General features: G+C 33.8%; 1 protein-coding gene across 4 annotated transcripts in view; it reads right to left on the bottom strand.

Annotated features, from left to right (window-relative positions):
• LOC107995538 (LIM/homeobox protein Lhx9) overlaps nucleotides 1-14,736 on the bottom strand; it is a 601,193-nt gene that overhangs the window by 215,141 nt on the left and 371,316 nt on the right. For all 4 annotated transcript variants that reach the window (XM_028665570.2, XM_062083417.1, XM_017053117.3 and 1 more), the window contains one exon: nucleotides 6,169-6,253. The gene's annotated coding sequence lies outside the window, so the exon portion shown is untranslated. The remainder of the gene's footprint in view (nucleotides 1-6,168; nucleotides 6,254-14,736) is intronic.

Here is a 14,736-nt window from a genome sequence, read left to right as displayed (position 1 = left end):
CACCCATCGCCGATAGGTCGTGCACGTGCAGGCTTTAGACTACGTTCACACGCGATAGTCTCGCCTCTAATTGGACCTTCGGTTAGGCAGGGCGTAAGTCGCTCGGAAATTGAATTTCTTCTTTTTTCCCCTTTTTCCTCCTCTTTTTCTCCCCTTTTGGGGAGGGAGGCGAGAGGGAAGGGGAAAAATTGAAATCGTTGAATAGTTATGTTTCTCGTGCAAAAAGTTTGTCGTGAGTCTTTTCTTACTTATAACGGAAATAGAGGAAGCAAAGAAAAAGAAAGAATTAATTGAATTCGTTTTCTTTTTCTTTTTCTTTTTTTTTAGCAAAGAAAGAGAAAAAAAATATTCACTTCGCGTGTTGAATAATATTTTCGAGTAAAATTTGTCGCGAACTAAATGTTTGTTGTGAAAGTTTTCGTCTATGTCCTTTATATACAAAGTCAAATAAAGAAAAAGTGAGAAGAGTCTAGGAGGAAGAAAAAATTGAATTCTTTTTTTGGAAAGTAAAAGTTCATGTTGTTAAAAGAAATAGTTATTTATATCCGTTATATATATATTATACGAGATTCGATATTAACGTTAATTCTGATATACAAAGATATTTCATTGGCTGCATATTTTTACGATTTTAACTTTTCAGAATTAGCGGCAAATTTACAGGTATCAAATCATTTTTTATCACCGCGCGCAATTGCAACGGTGGATGATCGTTTCAGAAATATCGCGTCGGATAGGAACGCGCAATCGTGTCGAAAGTTAACGGTGTAACAACAAGGCTGAAACGGCGGCTATAGAAAAGTAACGCAACGTACATGCTTCGACGTTAAAACCGCGCCACGATGATGACGATAACGATAATAAAGAGCAGTACCGGTGTAAAGCGCGAAACGAAACACTCCCGTGGAACAGTGCCGCGAGGGTGTCGCGGATGAAACGCTTGGAATAGGGGGAAAAAAAAAGAAAAAAAAGAGAGAGGTAACCACTATGTGCTTCGTGATCATTAGGTTTTATTTAGCGTAGCATTTTTCATTCGTATTAATTCGTTCTTTAGTCATCCATTAATGATAATAATTTTTCTCATCTGAAAATAAACTATGTAATTTTATTTTAGCATACGGAAGAAGGATGATAGCATATCATGGAATACTTCTGCAATTCGCACGTGGTAGTATGTATAGATATAAAAATAAACGCGTTAAGTGAAAAACTTGTGTATAATATAATATAATAAAATATATAGTTGAAAAATTGTGAAAAACAGGCGAGAAATAAATTTATATTTTTATCTTTGCTTTTTTATAATTAATTTATTTGTAATAATAACGATAATAATTAATAATCAAATGTTCATATTTATTTTATACGCGTAACTTAACAATTTTTATTTTAAATGCTGTATTTCATAGTCACGTATAACAATTTCACGTTGTTTTATTTATAAACAACCGATTTACTCTGGAATATTTATCTTTTTCTACGAAAGTAAAGCCTCGTATGCAAGCTTACCCGCATGTACGAAATTACGAAAATATCAAACTTTCTCTCTCTTCTTGTTCCCAACAATTTGTATATATTCCAGAAACGAGCGTCACAGATTAAAAACAGGTATCAGGGGGGGAAAAATCATCGAGCACCCCCTTCCAGCCCCATCTCCATCACTTTTTAAACGCGTCGAACACTCTCGCGCGCTCACCTCACGAATTACCCCAATTTCGCCACCCCTCGACGATGCGAGCCCCTTTTACGATCAAACCAACGGATAATACGCATCAGACGATGAGGTGGCGCGTATCGACAAACGCGTATAAGAGCATCGTGGCGCGAAATCGCTCTTTCTGTTGTCACCGCAAGTGCTCGATAACGGATACCGGATAATAACACGCGTAACCACCTCGCGATATCGTAATACGCGGTGTCGTGGCATTGTTTTCACCGCGTTTCACCGTGAAACCGAATTGCCAGACATTCCGGCCCTTATGTTTTCTTCCACGTTGTTTTTTTTTACGATTGCCACGAACCCGTTAACGTTAATTTCGACTTGGCTATTGCTCCGAAGAGTTTCGTCTTTGAGAGAAATTGTTTTTATTCGAATAGAGTACAACAAAGTTTCGATTATTATTAAGCAATTGATCGAAATTAAGTTTCGCTTTGAGAAATTTATTAACTTGATGGCATACTTTTGCGAGGTGAATTTTTGAAAAGTAAACTGGATCTATGGATTTTAGAAATCTTTTTCCAATATTTCCTTATATTGGAAGCGCAATCTTTTCTGTTGAACCGTGTAATTCATAATGTTTTCCAATTGTTAGTTCAAATTTTACGATCACTTGTAGTTTCTCTGTTGTTGCAAATGAAATAGGATATAACGTAACATTAAATCATCGCCTGACGAGAAGAAAAAAAAACTTCTATCACTTTAAAACGCGTCATCCTTCATTCCAGCTTAATGAAGGCATACTTGTCAAGATTAGTGGTACGGATTAAAAGGAAATGAAATCCCTTCTTCTTCGACGCTCGCCATCCACACAGATTTCCGCAGATCCTTCCTTCCTCCATTTTCCCAGGGAGATCGAGATCGAGAGCACACCTGGAGCGCAACACCGACGATGAAGAAAGCTTGTCACGGTCTTTAGGATCGTTATTCGACGTTTTCGAGGTTTTTAGCCGGAATTCATCGCGCGGTCAGGCCCTACGGCTGTCAGCGATCGTTTGCCTCAAATTGACCGCGTTCCCTTTTCAATGGCAAGAGAGGCCGATTGTCAGAGTTCACCGGACTGTGAAAGACATGGGGCGATATTCTATGGGAATTTCATTGGTCCATGCCTACCGAACGCCGCGCTCTCGTCTCTCTCGAGTAATCGAATAAATAGCACGAGCGGTCACAGGCGTAACGCTTCGTTAATCCGAAAAAAGCCCGGCCAAAGAAATCTTCTATTCCTCGAATAATGTCGATTCTTCGATCCCAATTAACTATCCGTGTATAGTGTATTTAGAATTGTAGAATTTCCGCCATATGCCTTCGAACTCGCATACATTTACGTGCCTATGTGTCCATATTTTATAATTTCGAGAAATTTCATTTCATCTTCTTGTACATACGTCACTGTATTTATCGTTATTATTAGGTTTGCCGTTTTTAACGATAGTTCTATCATTATATTAAATTATATTAAAAAGAAAATGTTTCTAAAAGTTATCAAACAATATTATAACAAATCAATGTAAAAGTTTATTAATACTACGGAACTAGAATTTATTTAACACTTGTTAAATCACCATCATATTCTATCTGATGACTGAAAAAATGTTTTCTCCCTGCGTCTCAGGTCACCATCCCTGATCCTGACCGTTCGATTATTAGAAAGCCTGGGAGTCTGGGCCAACAGAGGTCGAAGGAAGAGTCGGAAGGGGTGGAAAATCTGATGGAACGCTAGCCGTAAAACGGCGGGCCGCGGCTAGACGAATCTGCTTGTCCCTGGGACGGAAGTGATGTCGCAGGCACCGACGGAAATTCGTACTGGAAATTCCGATGGGTTCGAGAGGTCGAGGAAGGGAGAGAAGAGGGCAACAATCAGGGTAGACCCGGCATTACGCCCCATTCATCCCCTGCCGCCTCCCCTTACCACTCTCGAACCGTATTTGGCTGACAATTCTTCATTTGCGTGCAGCAAACTCTACGAGCGCGCCGCGGCATAGCGAAAGGTTTAAACGGCTCGCAAAAGCCGGCTAAATTCGACTCCAATTTGCCGGCTCATTCGTGCAACGATCGGAAACAAAATGCCTCGACCGTTCTTTTTTTACCCCCTCTTCCCCCTCCCTCTCCCCATCCTTCTTCTCTCTTTTTCACCCGCGAATACGTTCCGCTGACCGTACCCTCCCCCCCTCCCCGCTATCGTGCCCTATCGATACGCGCCTTTCCAAATCAACTCGCATTGTCTTCCACGCGAATTTTTGATGCAAACACGTACGAGCTACGTTACTGTTTTTTTTTTTTTTTTTTATATATATATATACTCCCACTCATCTTACAGCGATCCATGGTGATTGGTGGAGAGAGGAGAGGGAAGAATCAACGATGATGATATTGTTTCCTTCCTGATTAATTTTTTGTTCGGGGTTTCGAAACGTTGAAGGGAAATGGGAGATTTTATTTAATTCTTTTTGAAATTATTCGTTTCTTTGAATTTATAATTATTTACAATTATTATGCTCTCTCTCTCTCTCTCTGTTAAAAGTTATGTTTCATCAAAAGAGTTTGAAAAAGAATATTTAATAGAAATTTAAAATTGATATTAATTGATTAATTGTTTAGAAAAAGAACAAAAGTAACTTTCAGTGATGCATGTTAATATATTTTGTCTTAATGAAAAGAAGAAAAATTTTCTTAAACATTTTACACAAAAATCGTATTAAGTTGAGCATCATGAAATATTGTTTTTGAAATAAAAATATATATATATATATATAATACAATACTACCACTTCACTTTATCATTCGAAATATTTCTATTATTTTTAATACAATTATTAAAAAATATATGAGATAAATCAAATATCAAATATTTAATACAAAAAATTTAATATCAAAACGCCCTCTATATAAAATCATTCAATTTTTATCCAAAATATTTTTTTAATATTATCAAAAATAAATGAAATATTTCACGTGATAAAGTTAAGTGGACCACCCCGTATATATCCTAGACTTTCAATTCGAATAAATAAATCAATAATCAAAATTCCTTTAAAAAAAAAAAAATCCATTGATTTTATATCGCATAGCTACAATATTCGATACAAATACCCTGAAAGTATATCTGTTATTTCTGAGTCTTTACAAAATTCGTATAACCTTCGTAACTTTATTTCAAAGAAACAAAAAGTTTTTGTGTATAAAACTTCGAGTATTTTAAAATATTTCGTAAAAAAAAAAAACATAAAAACAGATAAAAACATTTCGACAAGAAAACAGAAACTTTTCACCATTTTCCCTGCTCGATTCTCCCCCAAGGTTCAAAGACATTGCTACAACAGGGTCAGGCGGGCATTTCGCCTGGCACAGTTAGGTGTACATACCGCGACGTAGCACATACGTCACATCTACGTCGGTATTGTCAGAAGCTGACTAGCCTACCATCCGGGAATACGAAATTCGCCGGTTGGTACCGTGGCGATATTCAACCGCCCACGACTTTTACTCCGCGCAATCTCTAAGGACGCGTGACAAGGTCTTCAAATATTTCCTTTTCCCCAACACCGTTTCCTCCCACTGATTCTATTCATCGAACGTCACCATTGTTTCTTAGCACTCGGCCAAACGACATTCGTCGAACGTTGTCTGCTGGTCAAATGTATTCACCCAGGTCTGCTTTCTTTCTTGTTTTGTTTTCGCGCGTCCTCTTTTTTCTTTTTTGGAGCGGGTTCTCTTTGGATTTAACGCGGAATTTTAACCAGGCAGGTGCGAAACTTCGATGTACTCTTATTTTTCTTGCTCGTTTAATTTTTTATATGAATTTATTTTCAGTGGAAGAATTTAGGATAGATGAAATTAATACGAAGCGAAAATACGTATGTTAGATATTAATATGAATTGTGAATACGACGATATTTCCACGAAATAATACATATTTATCGAAAATTTTCGATTGAATTTCGACCAATCTGATCTGATTCTGCAATTTTGATGTTAAGTAAAATTAATCCAATCGTTTTAATTCAAAGTCAATTGTGCTAATTATTAGGCTACGTATTATTAGAGTATGTAATATTATATTATTGCGAAAATTATTGAACGTTTATACGTACAAGAATCAGGAAATATATAAAATTTCTACGATAGATCATTTATTACGATAGAGTAGATTGATTATTTAATTTACTATTATAATTTGATTCAACGAATAATTTAATTCTTTGGAATTAAAATGGTATCACGATCTCATATAATGTTACAATTAATCGTACATTAACGATACGTTTCCCCACCTTTACTTTTTAATTTAATCGTCTCACGTTAAATATTATTCGTCATAAACAATAGTGCCAAATAAATAGATAAGACATTTGCATACAAGAATTTTTATTATACGAATTTATATTACTTTCGATCACTTTTATCTCTGATTTACAAATATCACTTTTAAATAAGAAAAAATTTCCACTCACCTGAATTTCACGAAATTGTTCGATCGGATCTATTTAAAAAAGATACTCGATTCGTATCATCGTTTCACTCCTGATGAGGCATCTCCTGTAACAAAAAATCAAAGATAATAGTTAACAGAGGCAAGTTTCGAAATTTTCGAGGATCGAAGAATCCACCATCCCGGAAGTTCGTTCACGTGAACTTGCTGGCAAGTTCGCCGGTTAACTCACGAAAAGTGGAACTACAGAATAACGCGCACGTAACAAGCCGCATCGCGATCGAATTTAAATTTTCCCAACTTAACGATACCGAAGCCTTTGCTCTCGGATCCTCTTAACGATATTTAAAGGAACCCTCGAAGCTGTAGATGATGTCGCGATTAATCGGTAGCTTGGAACTTTCGTTGGCTCAATTGTGTACAATTATGTAGCAAATATTATGCGAATTATAAATACACGAAAAATATACAACAAAATGAAGAAGTATTTTTGTTTTTTTAACATGAGATGATATGATGTAAATGGCTTATGTTAAATAATAATTGAGATAATATATATATAGAAGAATTATTTATTTGTTTGGATGATTACTTTTGAATTAATTATTTTTATTAAAAATACGAAATCTTGGTTTAATGTGGTTTAATACGGATGAGCGATAAATAAAAAATCAAATTTTAATAAATAAATTTTTTATTATCTATATTCGAAAAATATTGGATCGATATTGGATCGAAAGTTATACGTGTTTTTGATTGAGTAAAATAACATATTATATTTTAAATGAATGGGAATATTATATTATTTATAATACATTCATTTTACGAGAATATTATTTCACGATCATAAAACATTTTATTTACGTTTGTTCGACTTTAAAAATCAATTTGAATAGAGTAACAGTTGCAGTTATAATTTATTTCTGTTTTCAGTTATTACCTATATGAATTTGAATAAGATATAAATCCAATGAAATGTACGATATTATTAAAAATAGTTTAAAAACTACGAAATAAATCTTTATCGAGTCATAAATCATTGAAAAATGAAGAATGATAAAATTGTTGAGAAATAAACAAGATAGATTAAATAAAAATTTTACAATATTTACAAAAATTTAAACGATTTCAAAACCGAACACGTGAATATATTAAATTATTTTACTTTTGTATTAAAAAAAAATCACCATTATTTTTCCAATTCTCTATAAATCTATATTTCACTGTTGTAAATCAAATATCTGATAATTCCTTAAAAAAAAAAAAAAAAAAAAGAAAATAATCGGTATAAATACAATTATTACGGCCCAGTCACGGCAACAAGGTATTCTTAGTTTTATTGCGCTATAGTTTAAGCGGTTTCTGAGGAAAATCAAATTTAAACGTCTTCCACGCGATACAGCAAGGAGGAGATTTAAATAGCGGCGAGTTGAATAAGCACGCTCGACCCGGCACCGCTAATTAAATTCCAACGCAAGGAATTAACACGAAGAAAAAAAGAAGGATAACCTCCCTTCGTCAGCTCCCCCTTCTTCAACTTTCTCCATTATTTTTTGTCTTCGACGTTTGTTCTCGAACTTTCGCAATTTCGATCTTTCATGTGTGTACGTATGTATGTATATATATATATTATTCTTTCTCCAATATTTTATTACCCTATTATTGCATATTTTAACGTTTTATTCTATTATAATCGAGGATGGCGAATGAAATTGAAATTGCGTCAGATATACATATTTAATTTTATTTTTTAAAATGTAATCTACGTTTGAATTGTTAATTAAAAAAATCTTATCGATTTTAAAATGTTGTCATTTCCATAAAATATATTTTAACAATCGTGTGCGTTTATATTCTCAATTCAATAATAAGTATAAAGTATATAACATATTATAAAAAATATAATTATATTATAAATGAAATGAAAATTTCATGCTAATTCAACTGCTTTATTAAATAAAATAAGGTTTTCTTGATTGTAAAATATTAATTATGAAATAACTTGGAATATGTAACATTTTTTTCTGATAACAAATTATTACGAACTTTTTCCTATTTATTATCCATTTCTGGCACTATTCGTTCTATTTGTTTTAACTTCTCCTTTTATAAAATATTATTATTAGAGTAACATTTTTATTTTTCTCTTCGTATCCAACTTTACTTTATTTTCTTTAGCTAACGAAACGTTTATAATATCACATGAATTAATTTATAATTTAATTATAATACACGATTTCCATAAAAATCTTTCGAACAATTAAGTAAATATCGTATAATATCGTGTATTTAATGTAATTCAATAATTAAATGTAATTCATGCAATTACATTTATTTTATTTTTCATAAAATATTGAAAATTCGTTCTTTGTACCAGTTGTGATTCTGGAAAAACACATGGCAAATCACATCAATGTTCTGAAGAATTAAAAGTGATTACAATTTCATCCTGAAAATATCACCCTTAAAAAATCATCACTAAACGACAAATATTTAGATTCGTATCTTTTTACAGATTCCACGCATTGAAAAAAGAATACGATACAATCTTTACGTCTCTAATTACACATCGTACAAACGAATCACTATCTAATCGTGACTTACAATCAATATAACCTCCCGATGAGAATCCATCCTATAAAAATCACACACGATCGCAGCCTTAACGCAACTTTGGGATCACGCGACAAAACAGAGAGACGGATTTGGTCCAATTTTAGTTAGAGACGCAGAGAAAAGAAAAAGGGGCAAAAGGATAGACGCGAGTCTAGGGGGTGGGAGGGAGACAGAAGAGGGAGACAGACGCGGCTAGTACGTCAAATTGATCCATATTAATAAGAACGGCGGTTCGCGTTGCCGGAAATTTTTGCATAAATTTGAATCGGCCCTAGCCCGGCAAGGGTTGCGAATTTGAATAATCGAGAATAATTCCGAAGTTTTCGCGCCGTGTAAACGCCGGCCGGGCGTAATCAGCGCGGGCTTCGAAACATTTCATGATGTAACGCCTTCTCCTCTCCCCTTGGTGAGGATGTGCGGCTAATTAAGCTCTGCCTGGACCGACCATGGCCATCGGAAAAAATACACGGTTCTGGCTCTACGAATTTCCTTTTTACACCTCCACGTCCGCGTTTCTCTGCTATCCTTCGAGTTTTCTATTTTTTCTTTTTCTTTTTCTTTTTTTTTTTTTTTTTTTTGATTCCCGCGGGATTCGGTGAACGACGAGATTCGGGCGTGTTTGCGATTTTAATGAATCTTAACCACGCGATAGTCCGGGGTTTTATCTCGACGACGAGTCGAGCCGGATGAATGTATCCGGTCTGATATTTTTGTTCCACTTGCGACGTTCTTCTGTCGCGTATAATGGCCCACGGGGGCGGTTTGCCCGGTTTGCATATCGCTATATAGAGAATTCGGGCGGGTGTGTGAAAAATGGGGTGTGCTTTTGATGTTTGAAGAGAAATTATTATTGTTTAGCGAAATTGTTTTATTGTATCTCGTCATATAATAATTTGACACAGTAAGATTATCGGATATTATATGCACGCGATTTTATAAAAGTTTGGACAAAGTTTTTAAAGCACGCGTGATTGGAATTTATGTATAAAAGATGGACAATTAAATATCAAAAATAAATTCGTTAATTTGGATTTTACTTTAATAAGATAAAATATCGAAATTATTATAATAATTGATTTATATTATAATTTGTATACTTTATAGTTCAATCAAATTTGATCACAAAATGATAATCGTTTCTTTAAGTATAATATAGTACAGTTAATATATGATGAGTTGCAAAAATCCCTTTTCAGGAGAACAAGGCACAACGCACTTCAAATGCATAAATCAAATGGCACGAATCAAATTCAGCCTTTAATTTTGTATCAAAGGTAACAAAAGTAAAATTATTTAAATTTACGTGTAAATATTTATGTATATTATAACATAATAACAGCAATACTGAATTAATTCTCGCAAAATGCGACGAATACGGGTACAACAATACGAGGCACAACTTCTTGGGAGGTTACATTGTTACATCAGAGAAATAATATGCGAAACGGGGGTAGGAGGAACGGCGCTTAACAGTTTTTATCTCGGTATGCGGTAATCTGCGACCGTGGCGGCGTCGTTCCATCTCAGGCCAGATTAAAGCGAATCTTATTATATCGAATGACGAGATCACGTGATCAATCACAAAAACACACAACGGAACTGTCGTGCCTCTAATGCGAAGCGGAGGAAGACAGCGATATACCCGAAGAACGGGCCACCCGTCGTGAACGTGGAATGTGGAACTGTACCGACAGGGACGGCGATGCTCGCCTCTTCGCCCTTATCTATCGATCATCTATCTCCTCTTATTTAACCCCCTCATCCCCTTTTGCATTTTTTTTTAAATCGAAAACCTTTCCCTTTCGTGATTTCCATTTTATAATCGATGGACACCGGTTTTGACGCAGTTTTTAATATTTTTAATATTTCGTTTGCGACGCGTAAATTGATACAACGTGATATTTATTATTTCGATATTATGTATCAATACTCTAATAATTTTCCTATAGATATATTCTTCGCTAACAACACCACCTCTTCATTTAAAATATTCGAACGTCCAATCCGTCTCACACGTATCTGATCTTTCTCTCATCTATTTTTTCCCATCCCAGAATTGTCGTTGCACGTGCAATTATTCACACCCGTTTCATTCGATCAACTTTCTAATCCTCTCCTATTACAACCCTGAAACGTTGACTATTTATACGCTCGCGATCCACTTCTTCTTCCCTTCCCCCCCACCCTCCTTCCTATCCAAATGAAATTTTTCCTTTCACGAAATCCTGTTACCTCTGGGACTCCCCCAGCTTGTTCCGTGGCCCTTGGTCTCTCGTCCTGTTATGGTCTATCCCATTATAATTCCGGGCATGCACGCTCTCGTCGTCCGTACGTCCTCCAGAGAGATGGAAGAGTGTAAAACGTCGGACACCTGGGCAGAGAGTTTAGCCGGGTATTGTCAGGAGACAAATATGAGTTAATACGTCATCCAGGGACCTATTCAGGGCCCAGCGCCGACGAGAATGGTGATCACGAATTGGCTGGCGTATAAATGTGTTTTAATTGTTCCCCTCCCTCTCCCTTCCCTCTTTCTCTAAAGCTGTCCCAGGTTTCAACTTGTTCGTCCAATTCTCCCCTCCCCTTCTCTGTCTCTCTCTCTCTCTCTTTCTCTCTTCCTCTCTCTCTCCTCGTTCATCCTTTGTTCCCTTTGCTTGGACCCATTCGAGGAACGAGGAGACTAGCCGAGATGTGAAACATAATAAGAGATGGCGTTGAAGAATTTCCTATTATCTTATTGTTGCACGGACGCCCTTTTGTGCCTACAGATCCCCCCGTGAAACGGGACAGCGCGGCGCAGCGTTTCGTTGATGATGGCGTATGACTTCACTCGATTCGTGTTTTGATATAATCTTGGTTAATAGTATTTGAAATGAGAAATAATAATATTTGATGAAATGTTTGTGGTTAAATGTATAATGGTAAATTTTGATATTTTATAAATGTTTTTGATCGAATCGCGTTTAAGATAGTTTGAAATGATAATTTTCTGTGATGAATAAAATTTTTGAAACATCGATTTAAATATATATCTATTATTATTCATATTGTCGCACGGTTCTTTATATATAGATTTTGTGTAAAAATCTGAATGAACGTGTGATTTTATTCCATCGATATTTGATGCATACAATCTTGAATAGTAATATTTGAAATGAAAAATAAAAATATTTTGGTGAAATATTTTGATACTTGATACGTTTTATTAAATAATTATCTTATCTTATTCATTTATTATTGCATGATTAATTTATGTTAAGATTCTCTGTGAAATAGCATCCAGTTAATGAGACATGATTTAGATTAGTATTTGATGCATCGAATCTCAAGTAACAGTATTTAAAATGAGAAGATAAATATTTTGAAATAATAATTTGTTTCTATGCTATAAGTAAAATAGATATTGTTTAATTTTACAAATATATAAGAAATGTCTCAATTATGTATTTTTTTACTATAGATTTAAGATAATTAATTAAAATATACATTTTCTTCATTATATGCCCAATTTGAATATTGAAATATTTGAATATTATTTTGATAAAATTCTGTCCATCATACAATTGCGATTGTATCTTACAATTCGTATTTACATGTCGCAGAAAGAGCGATTTATTCATGTTAAAGGTTTATTTTTCGAATAAATATATTTTTTAAAATACTTTTTCTGTATTTATTTTCAATATTAATTATTTAATAAATATCAAAAAAATTTTTGAAATTATTTTGAACTAAGATATACTTTTATAGTGTTAAATAGATGTCCATTTTGAAAAATTTTTGAGTATATAATAAACAAATATGTAATATAGCTAAACAAACAACAAACTATTGACCAAAAAAATTTGCAAAAGAAACATAATGTTAAAGAATTGAACAAATTAGGTAATCTAGAATAAAAATTGAACAAAAATTGAGTAACTAGCACAGTAACATTTTCTACAATTAATATCAAGAGGGATAAAAATATTTTTGTATATTTGCGGTTATAATAGGAAAAAAAGGATAAAGCAAACAATCGTTCGCAATAAAAACGGTGGTGAAATTACGGTTGTATTTTTTGAACGTTGATTTTTAAAAGGTGTTATAAACACTTTTCCCAGGATGATCCGCGCGTGGAGTTCGCAATTGAAAAACTGTTAATGATACCGTGGGCAACGGCACGTGTTGCTTCAACGATAGAACGATACCACGGATGAAATTGTCCAATAAATTACTCTGAACAGTGGACCGGCCGAGTTTCAACTTCATTCGGCTGATAATAGCTCGCGCGAAAACTTGATTTTCGTAAATCAGGATAAAAATATTTGCGGCTTCGCGGTTGTCGATTTTTCACCTCAGGTGGATTCAATTTCAAATAATCCTTTGATACCATTACTCTTGTTCCAAGATATAATTGATTTGATTTCACCGATAAATTCTACTTATACAATAATGTAATAGAATATATATATATATACTTTTCTATTTATTTATTTAAAAAAAAGACCAACATGGACATTGTATTTATTATATCAGACACGTTTTATATACACATATTTTAAAATATTTTTGTCAAATTATTTAAGATATAACATGTAATTAATATCATAAAAATAATTATCTTCTACTCTGTGAGTTTAATTATATTCCAATCTAGATAAATTTTAAAAACTACCCAAAGTGCATTTTTTTATTAATTATAAAAACAAACAATCTGAAATCAATTCAATTCGATCAGTTACATTATTAATTAACCAAACTTTTGTACCACTAAACGTAGTATTATGCACACATAGGCAAACTGTGCGCTCCTAATACACGCACATAAGATACACCACGTTGTCAGTGGCGTATCTTCGCATTGACATGATGGACGGCCTGACGTGAAATTAACAATCTTATCCGGTCATTAATCCTAGCGGGCACGCATAATGCGTGGCCACGTGGCCATCCTATTAATTAAATCACCTTTATCTAACATTAATTCCAACTTCTTTTCGAACCCGTGTACCAATCTCGTTCTGCTTCGCTTGCCACGACTCGATTTCGTTCCGGTTTCAAGGTAATATCCTCCGAGTGTACAAGTGCGTATCCCCGTATATAATACACTGTACATTGTTCCCCATAAAGAGAGCATAAAAGTCGTCAATTTTTTTGACGTGGACAAATACAAATCGGGCCGTGCCCGGTTTTGATCCTTTCTGGAGGAAACGGAACCGACCGACCTACAATCCGGGTTGAATCATGTCTTGTCAAACGGTGAATTGCGGTATAATGAGATCTGCTTTGATTTATCTGCGGTGTTTAATTAATCACAGTAGTAATGGAGTAATATATCCCTGTGCGGGATATATTATAGCAATGGGAACAGGCTCGATACGTGGAATTTATAAATTATTTTGTTCACGCAAAAGAAACGTTTTATAGAGAAAATGTTACTAATAAAATGTTAAATCGATTTGTTCTGGTTTCCCATTTTAAAATATGTAGTTACATATTTTTTACGTAATTGATTGTATTTAATCGATTTATGGATATCGTTGAATTTTTACAAAAATTTTGGAAAATTAACTATATGATGGATAAATACTTCTTTTGAAGAAAGTAATTGTACTGCATCGATATGAAAAAAATTAATAATATCAAAATATGCATCCCTAAAATTGATCTTTTAAAAAACAAACTTAAAGAAATTTCAAATATTGATAAAATTAAATAGGTAATTTTGTATATGGAGCAATTTTAGAGCAATACCACTTGGAGGAATTAAAATCAAATTTAAAATACAGCTTTACTATGATACAAGATACTACAAAATTTTCAAAGTTTGCCTGTTACAAGAGATATTATTAAATTTTGAAATTATCTAAATATAAAATTTAAAATATAACTTATTATGATACAAAATTTTCTAAATTTTTCCTGTTATGAGAAATATTCTCAAAATAATTCGTTTGATTTTTATCATCAAGTTTTCCATTTTCCTCCTTTTCAT

The sequence above is a fragment of the Apis cerana genome, linkage group LG12 (assembly GCF_029169275.1).
Source record: "Apis cerana isolate GH-2021 linkage group LG12, AcerK_1.0, whole genome shotgun sequence".
Lineage (NCBI taxonomy): Eukaryota > Metazoa > Arthropoda > Insecta > Hymenoptera > Apidae > Apis > Apis cerana.
Note: the sequence above shows the minus strand (reverse complement) of the source record. Positions and strands in the feature narration are given on the sequence as shown.